Below are 13,412 nucleotides of genomic sequence, written 5' to 3'. Positions count from 1 at the left end.
AGAGAGATAGGAAGATTCAAGAGCTTAGTGTTGTCAAATGTTTTATTCAGCCATGACCATGAGTGCAGCCAAACAGATTAGCCTGTTTACCACAGGTTCTCATTTAAGAGATAAATCTTTAAATGTTGGATTTGGCGGGAGGAGGGAGGTGGAGAGGGGCAGCATCTATGTCCCACTAAGAAGGAGGGGGGAGGGGAAGGGAGGGAGTGGAGGGGTGGGGGGGGTTATAATGCCACTGTAACAACGTAACTGAGAAACAGAAATAAAACTTCTAATTAAGCTCAAAGTTGTCTGAATTATTGACAGCTGTAAGCAGACTATGATCAATATGCCTTCGCATCTCTCTCGCTGGCTGAGATGGGGATCGAGCTATCTTCACGTAGACGGTGTGAGGAGAGAATGGAGGGGAGGTCGGGGGGGGCTATGTTCTTTGTTGTAGCTCAGTGGAATTCATGCCTCTCTCCTCTCCTTCCCTCTGCACTCCTTTTGTTCTTGACTATTACAGCGGGGGTGATGAGGCTCCCCTGGGCGTGTTCAGCTACAGAGGCCCAATCTCAGTGGATAATCATCTTCAAGACACATCAACGGGGCGGTTGTAATTTTGAACGACTGGGGGGGAGAAAAAAAAAAAGTGACGCTTGAAAAACAGCAAAGATACAGAAAGAAAAAGCACAGAGCAGGAGTAAAAATAAAAACAACAGGACACAAGGTTTAAAAACCAGCAAGCTACTATGTAGAAGTACGGTTTCCCCTACTTGCTTTTATGTAAAATGATTCTCCTTTTTTTTAATAAAACATTGCCCCATCACACTGGCTTTCCTCCCTACTGTTTCTGTGCTGAATGCACCCTCGGTTTGGCTGTGAAAACCTCAGTTCTCAGGCAACTTGTTAGAAAAAGACCAAGCCAAGCATTCTGCACATTTTCCAATTAATGCTCCTGCTCTTGGCAGCGACGTAGCAAATGACTAACAAGAGAGTTGTTTTATTTCCCAAGATGAAGTACACGCGGCGTCCGTTTCTGACTCCAGAATTGATAACTAATAGATCTTCTAGAAACCCACTTTCGTACTAATGAGAGGTCATCACACCGGGTTTAAATGTCAGGGGGAAACACTGTCATTTCTGGTGGGCAATTCTGTAGTGCTTTATTGACCTTAAGGGACAGAGCATGTATTCCAGGCAAGTGTCAGGTGTGGGAGTTAGGCACAAAAAAGGACCAACTACTGTAGGGCAACTTTTAATGGAACCCTTGAGTGTTTGTGTGGATGCACGCACGCACACACACACACACACACACACACACAACAATAGAACAGAAATGGCAACTGGCAGATGATAACTACGCGACGGACAATGATTGACAGGTGTATTGTAATGTTGAATAGCTGTGGGTCTAACTGACCATTACGTGCGTGCAGAACAACAGCATCCTCTAGAAAATCCCATTGGCCACATGGCTATCTCGTTGAAATCAATAACATCTCAAGCTATCACAGATGTTTCCTGAGTGACCCTTCAAAATGGCAGCCATTTGTCAAGCAGAGAACCTACTTGCTTTAAATGTACACCAAACTTTTGGATATTTGGCACATTTCTTCCGAGTCTCGTACAGCACAATGTTTCCTTTTCTGCTAAGGTTGTCAACCTGGTTCTCAGGATCTGAAGTAGTGAAGCTAAAGAGTTTCAAGCAGGCTCAAATGTGCAAATCTCAGAATTAACATAGGTCTTGACACGGAATAGCAGGGAGTTGTCATAGAGGATCATGAATATTCAAGCCTGTGACCTAGTTTGATACGCTGGAGCAGGACAGTGGGGTGCACGGTAAAAAAAAAAAAAATCTGTACTCAAATGTAATACAGCAGCGTGGAAAGACGAATCAATGTGGGAGGGATTTAATCTTAATTACTTAATCAACTGTTGAGCTACCTTCTGCTTTTCAAAAGGGGTTCTCTATCTTCTCACATCGTAAGGATTTAACTATCATGACTCCATAATCAGGACACAAATGCTGTTTGCCTCCAGCCGGTCCACCATGAGAGATAAATCCCTCAAAAACAAAGTGTGAACACCCTTCCTCTGAATCATGAAGCAACATACTGAAGTACACAAATGAAAAGTGTTTCATTCTTCCCAGACCATAAGTTAATAAAAAATCCACTCTGTTGGCACCAGACTGTCTGACACAAACTCAAATTGATTCATAATTGAGTTTGTATAGATTTTTATCCAGCTTTTGCTGGTTACATTAGGGCTTGACTAGTCCCATTTTGCAGTGGAGTGTACAGCAAAATGCAACCTATGCTCCAGGCTCACTGTGCGCCGTGCATTGCAATAGCTTGCTCAAATAATAACAGGCTCTGAAGGACAATTTTGCTTGCCACTCATCAATGTGCAAACAGTGAAGGATGTATTTAGGGTCACCTTTTTCCACTGACACAAGCCTTTTCCCTGACTATTAGGACCTACAGTACATTTAGCTATTCCTAAATGGGACTCAGGATGAAATATGATTTTCACATCAAGTACACAAAAGCTTTTTGTGAACACACATTGCAACCTTGGGAGAGGAAATAAAACATTTTCAGCATACAGTTAAATGTCATGTGTGTAGGCCAAACTCAGACACTCCCGTTTTGTAGGGAAGAATGCTGTAAGTCTTTCTGGCCTTTATGTAAACCAATCTTGCCCAGTTGTAAAGAGATCGAAATGATTCAATGATCATCCTTGGGTCCACTCCTTCCCAGTGAATGATAAAACATCACGTTTTATTTTGAAAAAATCTTAAGCAGGGAATGTTTTTCAGCTGTGAAATAATACACACCTGGTCCTCTGACGCATGGGATCGTCTTCAGCCAAAACCCTTTACAACAAAGACAAAATACTTTTTTATGCCCCCTTGAACAAATTTAACTTCTTTCTCTACAATTCAAGAGAATCAGGCCATGTGAAAGAGAAAGGGGAAACGTAAAAATAGAGAATAACAAGTCCCTTAGAAAGATAGACATGTACACCATATATGTCTGTACTGTTACAATGTAATCTATGAAATACCTATATATCATTTGAACAGTACAAAGTACAAAGTATTAGAATCTGTGTAAAAGAAGACTTTAGCGGAAGGCACTATCAATCTAACTTTTCTTGCATTTAATATAAAATACAATGACAAATATACAATAAAAAAAAAAAAAAAAAATTGTTGACATGACTAGTTGCAAAAGAGAAACAGCGATAAACCACCAAAAGTTAGTTTGTCAGCGAAGGTATTTTAAGAACCTCATAGATGCCTTTGTTGCTGTGTCTCACTTGGTGCGAGTGCTTTGTGATTAAGAGGGAGGCAGGCCATTCATCAGACGCCGCTGTCCATTCAGTCCTCAGAGGGGCTGTCATAGAGGTCTCTGTCCAGCCTTCATCCACGTTCCATCTTCGGCCAGACAGCAACATCCCTTTGCGACAAAAAGGACGACTAAGTTTGGGATTTATGGTCGATCTGCAACAGGCCTTAACATCTCCTGAGGGAGGACATAAAACACTGAGGAAAACAGAGTGTGAGCAATAACACACACATTTGTCTTTAATGGCTCTATGTACTGATAATGATGTTTGATTTTCCATTACGTTCCGATGAAAGGTGAGACAATGCAAGGCTGGCGATCTGATGTCCCGATCCATTGCTGTAAATGCCAAAGGACTGTAAACTTTTTATATCAGTTCCAACAGGATTAGACAACCTTAAGAATAATGCGCCGAGATACTCATTAATCCCACCTAGCCAACTATTTAATGATGATAATGATAAAAAAGCATGAGGCAAATCTGTATGCAATGCTGTTGTTTTCTTCTGAGGAAGCACCCAAAGCGGTTCAGAGGAGCTCTTCGGTTGTTAAAGGCCAGACAGCCACCATCACTTACTCATACTTGGAATAATATGTCTTTGAAGGATCATATGCATGTTTGAATAAGGGTATATGTGGTGCACGTGGAGAGTGCTTCATTAAAAGTGTGAAATATTCCCATTTCATTTGATGAAATCCCCAGTGGCGCATTTATTGGTTATCCCTGGAACATTAATAAAGTCCACCAATATCATTCAGCTGGTGGAATAATTAGACAGCCTGTCCCTGAGAAGACGGTATACAGCACATAAATTCTATTAATAAGCTATGTATTGGTTTAAGATCTAGAGGCCTGAATCTAAACTTGTCATGAGAGTCGCAGACAATTATAGCACCTTCGTTCTGCAGGGACAAAAAATGATTCATTTTGTCAGCAATTTAAGTTGAAATAGGAAAACATTTCCTTCCTTACTATTTCATTTTACTGCTCAAATATATTCAAATAATGAAGAAATTCCTGAATCCGTCTCTGTTTTATTGTACCTTTGAATGATTATCTTGTTCTTCTCCAATTTGCTATGCAACTTAAACCATAACTACTGGACCATAACAAGGCTGAACGTCACACGATATTGAATTGCCACCGAGTGGCTTGTTGCTGTAATCCTCCTCCTTCTATTTCTATTTATTCATACTTTGTTTCTGTTCATTCCTATTATCATATTGTTTGCGTTCAAAAAAGTTATAAAAAAAGAACAGTAAAAGTTGTAATTTAAATGCGACTTATAGGTGTTTGAAAAATAGCGGAAGTATTTGGTAGGTGCAAATGACATTACATATTAACAATTCCACTGACATATCTGAGAGCTTTGACAGCTGTTTTCAAAACTTACATTACAAGAATGAAGAATGAGAGGTATTAATAAAAAAAAGCTCCTCAGCAGTAACACCGTAGAAGTTTCTAGAATCATATCTTGCCAATTACAACATCTAGACTTTAAGGTGAGAGAAATGTTACTGCCGGTGACGAAGGGCTGCTCTGCTGCTTCACAAATACCAAAGGCAGGGTCACTTCGAAAACTTCTGCCGGCCATCTCCGGAGATGGATTTGGAGAAGGTGGCGCGGCTCAAAGGTTTCAGGCTAACCCTCCAGCAGTGACTGTGGCTGTAATTACCTGACACACAGTGGAGTGGATGCAGGATGCCACTGCAGCAGAGTGGCAGAGGAACAACAGGACGGCCTAAGTGGAGCCAGGAGAGATGCCGAGGAAGAGGGAAACCTATTTCTATTTCCCATCCTGACTTTTATTCAATTTATTTATTTGATAGATATTTGCATGCTGTTTTCCTCAGTCCTGTGCATTGTCTTGTTGTGACAACTTTAGAAACTTAGTTGTGGTTTTGGACCAGTAACCCCGCAATCCTCAGTCAAAGCTGATTCAGCTCCACCGCGTGCCCTACAGCTGCATTTCCCCACGCGTGCAAATAAACACAGTCTATAAAGCAATCAAAGTTCTTAATTTTCTAAATGACTTAAATGCACCCTCAAATAAACTGCTGTAATTCTAAATACAATGGTGAAACAATATTGGTTAGTGGCCAATTGTTGGAAATAAATGCAAGTTAAAATTAGGCTTTGAACTCAAAAAAATCACAAATAATCCATAAGCCTATTTGTGATATATAGTTACCATGTCTCTCTCTCTCTCTCTCACTCACTCACTCACTAACACACTGTTACGTCCACAAAGTGAGACAATAACTTTAACAACAACCAAATTAAACAGAGTCAAAGTGATTTTCGTGAATTAACTGTTTATTAACGGACAACTGATTCACAAATGTGGTGGAGGTAGGGACAATATAGTTGTGCCAAATAATCAAAATTAAAAAACCCAAACTAGGCCTAACTAAATCTGACTTCTGAAAACAACAAAACAAAAGGCTGACTGAGTTCTCTACAAACAGCAGTGTACAAATACAGGGGATGGCAACAACCACTAAACACAAGTTAAAGAAGTAAAGAGTTCCTATTTCTTTTACCTGTCTGGAACGAGCCTTTCCCAGCATGCACTGAACAGCAGATGGTGCATTTTAGAAACTGACATTATCTGCGTAAAAAGAAAGAAGATCAATCACAAATATCACATTAAATGAACAGATATCACATAATGTGCATTATCCATGATGAATGAACCGTTATGGTTTGTTTCACATTTACAATGTGGGTAGTAGGAAGGAATTGAAATTAATGAACAATGATTGATTCCTCTGCTATGTACCTTCATGGCCTGGTCCCGAAGTGAAGGATGTGTGACTTACTTCATCTAATAGAAAGCTCACAGAAGTATTTCAACTTTTAGCAAATAGGATTTTATCGCATTTCATCGCTAATTGAATATCTTTGATTTTTTTAAAAACAAACAAAAAATGCAAGCAAACAAAAGAAATCAGTATATTTATTAAAGTCTATTAAAAAACTATGCAAATAACAACGGTAGAAATATCATGCTATTATGAAATGGCTCATTTATTACCCAAACTTGTTAAACCAGATTATCCAACTTACTTATCTTTACATTTCAGTTTTATTCATCACATATTTACTGTATTTTATATTATGGCATTTTAGAGTAATAGAGGCTTGGAAAAGTAGATCCTAGATTTGAGGCAGAAGCCGTCAGAGTAGAAAATGTGGGAGTGACAACTCCCAGAAGAAATGGCACCCTTTCACAGACTCGAAACTCCCTCTTTATTATTACAGGTGTGAAAGTGTCCGGCTGACCATGCCGCCGATCCCTGTGCTAAAACGCATGGCGTAAGAGAGATACGCCTTATCTCTCGGAGAAATGTAAAGTGGAGAAACTCTCAGTAACCGTGTGAGTAATGCGGTCAAAACATTCCTGAAAACGACTGCAGAGAAGTTAAAAGCGACTGGATTTTGTTTATGGCCTCCACCTCGGCCCTCCTCCAGGCAACCAAGGTTGCGCCTGGCTGCCAAATGGGTTACTATCAGCAACAGTGAAGTGGCAGAAGACCCACTTAAACACCAGGCAGAGCCAAGAAACTGATCTCCTGTGAGAGGAATGTCCGGCTGGATCTTCCCACGTCACGCAGTGGTGCTGATGCACTGATAAAGGTTTTTCCACCAAGTGGATTCTTCCTTTACTGTGACACTCCTGATTGGCAAAAGGCAGAGTTAGACTTTATTTTGTCTTTCCAATCTGTAAGTAAAAGGAGCTCAAAGATAATCGTGACAAGCTGCTGACCCCTGTGACTAGGTCACATTTCTCCAGGACGGGGGGGGCACTTCCTGGCACAAAACAAACTATCCAATAAGGACTCAAAACAATTATCAGTGCTTAACATTGTCGGAGGGACACGCTCCCCTGGGACCGATTTACTTATCAGTTTCCTCACTATGATAAACGTCACAACTGCGGTGACTCCGACTGACGAGCCAGTGACATGACAGGAAGTGCTCCCGGACGGTTTGTTTGCCATTTTGCCACTGGATGAGATGTTTGTCAGTGGAAGCAAGCCGATGCTGGGTGATCAACAGATCAATTGTCTCAACGCTTGCTTTTTTTTATAGCAATATCAAGCTCAAGTGAATCCCAACCAATCAGAGAATAAATGTGAGCTAGCAAACTCCATTCAGGATGGAAAATTTGATTTAAAAAATGTGTTCTGGTTTATAAGCAATATATACATATCTGGCAAAGACAAATGGATTTCCCTCGCACACAGCATAGTTAAGAATAATGATGGTCACCAATTGATTTAGCAGCAGAGCACCGTCTGACACTACAAACGCAAGCACAGTTTTGCCAAAATCACGACGTTAACAGATGATTTCCTACGGAGTGGTTTGTTTAAAGGCCTGATGTATACGAGCTATGTCAACAGCTAGTTCCCCGTGTCAGCATTGTTGTGTATTTAAACCTTTTTACATCTGTGATGGATGGTGCTAATGAGTGATGTACACGGCCCTAATTTGTGTAGTCTTTATGTCAAATGTCAAAACAACGGATGTACACAGACCAAAGCACACGTGGAAAATTTGACCAACTGCAGGAGAGTAACGTAGCACATGCTATTCTTTATTATTTAGTATATTCGTACTGTAGGCAAAATAAACACAAACAGTGAGGGCAGTAACAAGCAGCAAGAGACATGTTCAAGGCTTTTTGGTTGGCTTCACCTTAATCATCATTTGTTATATATAATTGATTTGCAGAAAAATAGGTACAGTAATGACCTGGCAAGCCCGTCAACACAGTGGTGGTGAAAGCAATTTTACACTTGCCTCATGGAGACTGTAATTATAATTTTAATAATTGTGTGTCTTATTTTTTTATTGTTTGGGCCAACTATTGAAAAAATGCATGACATGTGGGGTTTGGAGACATTCAGGCAAGCAGAAGAAAAGAAAAAATGGCAAATGGAAATTTATTGATTTATTGGGGCCTAATTCAAAATGTCCCTTTTCATTTATTGAGCTAATTTGTGAAAGACGTGTTGTGTGACGGAGGAAGAATGAATGGAGAATATTTAAAGGTTACTCAGATTCCTAGGATTAAAAATATTACGTATAAGAAATATCTTTCATGAGCAGGGTTTAATCAACTGGATGGGATGGAGACAACATCAATATATTAAAAATTATATTGCTGTCTTTTGGAGATGCAAACAAAGTTTTTGCTGACTAAGACCCAAACATACATCTTAGATATTACCCGGCTGTCTACAAGCCACAACTTAATAGTCAAGTGAGGTTTTAGAAGATGAGCCATAGAACTGTTGGGAATAAATGCTTAATTAATAGATGATCAAAACACTTGAATCAATTTCAACAATTGTCTAAGAAAAAATAGATTCCAGCTGCTTAAATGTTAGGACTTAATGGTTTTATTACTTATTAAGTAAATTAAATGTATTTGCATTGGCCAACATATAACATTTATCATCAAGGGCTTTGGCTAACACTGATAATAACCATATTCTGACATTTAAAGACCAACTGAACAAAACATAATGAATAGATTAAGCATCAATAAAAGTGGTTGTTAGTTACAGTGCTAATGGGTGGTTTTAAGTTAGTTGAGCCAAATAACATAGAATCAAATTAATTGATGTAAACAAAGTCAAGAAGTGTCCTTAAAAGTATTTAATTGTGCTTTTTAATAGATGTGAAAAAAATAGATAATTCAGCAATTAAAACAAGAAAAGGATTTGATGAATTCATTTTTTTTCTTCCTAAATGTGGGTGTACTGTATCAACAAATGCATTGCAAGGATACGTTTTTTTCAAATTAACGGATTTAATTGAACTACCATTTTTTATTTCACACTCTACAATCTCACCCACCACAGTTAGCGACTAGTTATAGAACAAACCAGAGCATTTAGCTGCTAAAGAGCCAGCTATTTGCACAAGTAGTTGGTTAAGACCTGAAGAAAAATGTAGGAAAAAGTACAATGACGCATTCTTACAACAAGACTACTTGACTTCATTGTTTATTAAAGCCAGCACCGACGACACTATTTATGAAAAATAGTTATATTATATTGTATTTTCTTAACCTCCAGTTCCTGCAAAGCTCTGCAAATGCACCTTCGCTCTTATATAAACATTTGAGGCACAAGAGATGGGTCTGAATCCAAAGGTCATGCAGTTGATTTAGGATGAAGACATATGCGGCTCTTCAGAGCTTATGACTCATATTTTCTGGGGTGTCAGCGAAGCGTTAGTCTTGACTGTAATCCACTGTGCTCAGCCTTCTTTTAGGAGGCAACACCAACAGTGAGTTTTTCCGAGCACATAACACAAACCTAAGCAACACTGCGTTAGTTAATCGTGCACGTGATGAGGGCTAATTCATGCTACCAGTACCTGATTGACAAATCTCACTTTCACCCACAATTTGGTGGTCTGTAGCAATTTCTTGAGTAAACCTTTTCGCACCTTGAAAACACTAAACCAATACATTGCTGAGTGGGAACACGGATGTCATGGTTGGCCAATAAATTAAAACATTTTTACTGATTGAGGGGATTTAAAATCCTCAATGATATTTAGAAAGATGGGACTCTAAGACTGGTCATTTTTGTAATGTTGGAGTTTGCCATTTAACACGGTTACAATGTTACAAATCGTTATGCTCAAAATCAGCAATCTACACATTTTGACCTAAATCTCTGTTTACATGATAATCTGCAAATGAAGGCCGCAAAGACCTACTTATCTAATTCTGTAGTAATCCTGCTATATTTTTATGTGTTGGATTATAGCATTTAGCGAAACAAAAAATATACATAATCTATGTCTTCTTGTCACAAAAGATGTAAATCTTCCTCTGACAAATATTAGTGTTATATTAGTTGAAAAACGCTAAATAAAAAAAATGAATGAAGACAAAAAGGAACATTTGGGATTATTTCATCAAAAAAGACATTTAGGGTTGTGTCAACCTTTTTAATCGCTGATTAAGCTGTATTGTTTGGGTGAAAGCTTTCATTTTATTGAAAGGATAGTAATACACAACATACATTTTGTGTCATTATTGTGGACTCAGTGGGGGGATGCACCGAGACACTGTCCCTTTATAGCAAACCGGTTCACGGGTTTCAACCCGTTGCCGTGTGTTTCTTCCAGGGGCTCCAGTGGCCTTCGACAGTCTGAAGACGTGCAGCTCTGGTTGATTTGAGACTCTAAATCGCTGCAGGTGTGAATGTGAATCTCTGTGTGTGTGAGTGTATTACCTAAGATAGACTAGCGGGTGTCACCCTTCCTTTCACGGTGGGCGCGCTGCGTCAGCCTTCGGCCTTGCTTGACTCTGAAATAGGAACGAGTGTGTTTAGGAAATTTATGGCTGGATGAGTTGATCACATGATGGCGTATGTCACATGGTTCACACAGGCTTTAACTGAATATCGGATATCAAATTCCTCAAAAAGTAAACATAAAATAAAAGTGTGTTAATATTACATTACACCCAAAGCATTTCAGCATATGATATTATTATTATTGAGTACGAATCTAATAGCCGTCAAAGGCTGAATAAAGTTTTTTTGTGAATAGTAAAGTTTTGCAGCCATTAATTTAGTCCTAATAACAATCAGCATCAAATGTGGGACTGCAAACGTATAGCTTCAAATTTGTTTGTGGGGTGCAAGTTATCCAAAAAATGTTATTACACTGACTATTCATAACAATGATGTAAAATGTTGGTTTTCAACTTTCCTCTCAAGAAAAATGTTAAATTAAGGCTTGTGGAGCATTTTTTGAGCACCCTGGATTCTTTGTTTTTCATAATAATTCATAATGTGTTGATTCTACAAGTACTCTTTTCTAACTATTTGGTTTTCTTAATTTATGCTGATTAACTGTTTCCCTGGTAATTACGCTGAAGTAATTACAACATCAATCTTTGCCTGTTAATTCCTGCACAAAAGTTTGAAAATAAATAAAGATTTAGTGACACGAATGGATTAAAAAGCAGAATAATGTTTTTTTAACCTAAGCAAATATATCTTAAATTGAAATGAGCAAATACAATTAGTGCAAAAATGATGGTTGAAATGCTTGCTGACCGTGTCCAAAACCACCTATGCTGGCGAGCTGAGATGGCCTTTTAGACCTTTGGTAAAACGGCCCATCGGGGAGGTTCATTGTTTACCAAACCATCTGCAGGTCAATCGAAAAACGGCAAAAAGAAGTCGAGCGCATCTACATCCCCCCGACGTTGCAGAACAGCTTGAGGACTAGACAGGACTTAAGAGGCCATAAATGGTTTTCTTAGCACCTTAGGTCTTTACTGTGTTCAAGGAAATGACCAGTGTACGAGATAAAAAGCAAACAGGTTTCAGAGCCCCAAGAGTTGATGTGATACGAATGATAATACACAGGTTGCCGAAAAGGAGGAGCAGAGGAAGTGAATTTGAGTCACACTTATCATTGTGTGTCAGAATTTAAGGTATGACTTTTCTTTCTTTGATATTTCTTCCACAAGGGCTTAGAAAATGTAGGAATCCTACAGGTTAAAATATTTAAATGAGTTAAAATGTAAGTTTTCCATGCAATAAATGGTTTTATTTGAAAACTACAAAACGGATTTCTTGTATCCTCTCTATTCATTATTAACACGGATTCTAGACCTGTTACTTCTCAAAGTATTAACAATCCCCCCTCACCCTCCCTTTAAACCAACAAACCTAAATTGGAGAATGGTTGAACAAACTTTTGCATGTAATCACAGACATATTTTATTCATGTAATGATATGGAATATTAGCTAAATCATTCAGTGTCAGCAGTTCATGCTTGCATGGCCCAAACATAGCATCCTGAAACTGAATAGATAAACAGTGTTCGTCAAAGGATACCAGAATGACTCTCTAAATTTAGCACACTTAGGAATGCATATTTCTCTTTGGTCATACCCCTCTGCACATTTTGTCCAACTTAATTACACAGAATGTTGTGCCCTACTTATATCTCCACTCTCAAGTTGCTCTACTAGGGAACAGAACAGGCACTGATAATACATTTCAGACTCTCCTCCATGACAGACAACCTATCTAACTTTGAAGATGGCTAAGCCACTCCAAAAAAAAAAAGTGTCAAGTGTGACTGGTGCGCAGTGAGGAACGAGCTGGAAACTGAATCGCCGTGCAAGAAAAATATTTCACGTTCAAGGTATCGTATTCTAATAAACCACATTTCCCAGCGGTGGGGGGATTATCACTGTCCATTTGTCTTGGCCGGGCCACCACTGCTACAGAGACACTCCCTCTCTGTGTGTCTGCACCGCTCAAAGTTAAAACGCGACGCTGGCGACTGCTGTTAATAATTTGTCTCTGGTAACAGCGGTTTGTCGGGAGCCAGGACCTCAGCTCTAGTCGATGATACATTATTGCTTATGTTTTGCCCTTGTTTAATGCCATCCATGTACGGGGTCTGGTAGCATATCCTTCAAAGCTTATTCATCATTGGAAACTTAAACCCAAGTCTGCGTAATTGTGTCACATAATCCTGTATTTGACAGAATATGTGTGAGAACATTTCTGCCATAACTTCAGAAACAGCTTATCCATGAATAGGGTTTTATCACAGACAGAGCATTCAATTAAATCTTTGGCTTTTCACATTTAGAAAAAGAAAAGAAAAGCTTCTTTTCCTTTGTTTGAGTGACTGAGGCTCTGTGTTTTTCATTATCATGTCATTCAATTTATTCACACCGCTTTCATCTTCCTATACACAAAATGCCAAGAATGTTGTAATGTGTTATCGATATTCAAAGCCTTCTACACAAAAAGAGAGAAAATCAACTGCATTATTGAAAAAACCTTTAGTTTATTGATACATAAATAAAAGTACATTCTTACAATTGATGTGCGATTGTGAGCTTCTCCGTAGTTTGCACAAAGTAAAAATAAACTATCAAGGCAACTCTTGCAGCTTAGAAATGTTTGGAGAGAGTTAGGCTCTTCTCCTGCAACTGTTTCTTTTCCATCACGCTGCCCATTTTTCATTTGTGAGCATTCCATATGAAATAAGATCCTTGCATTCGCA

At 38.8% G+C, this 13,412-nt stretch overlaps 1 long non-coding RNA gene across 1 annotated transcript in view; it reads right to left on the bottom strand.

Annotated features, from left to right (window-relative positions):
- Positions 1-1,223: 1,223 nt before the first annotated feature.
- Positions 1,224-13,412, bottom strand: part of LOC120823985 (uncharacterized) — a 33,476-nt gene continuing 21,287 nt past the window's right edge. The window contains exons 2-4 of the long non-coding RNA XR_013468619.1: positions 10,602-10,675; positions 5,880-5,947; positions 1,224-3,446 (exon numbers count right to left, since the gene is read on the bottom strand). This is a non-coding gene — a long non-coding RNA (uncharacterized LOC120823985). The remainder of the gene's footprint in view (positions 3,447-5,879; positions 5,948-10,601; positions 10,676-13,412) is intronic.

The sequence above is a fragment of the Gasterosteus aculeatus genome, chromosome 8 (genome assembly GCF_964276395.1).
Source record: "Gasterosteus aculeatus chromosome 8, fGasAcu3.hap1.1, whole genome shotgun sequence".
NCBI lineage: Eukaryota > Metazoa > Chordata > Actinopteri > Perciformes > Gasterosteidae > Gasterosteus > Gasterosteus aculeatus.
This window is presented reverse-complemented; position numbering and strand designations above follow the sequence as displayed.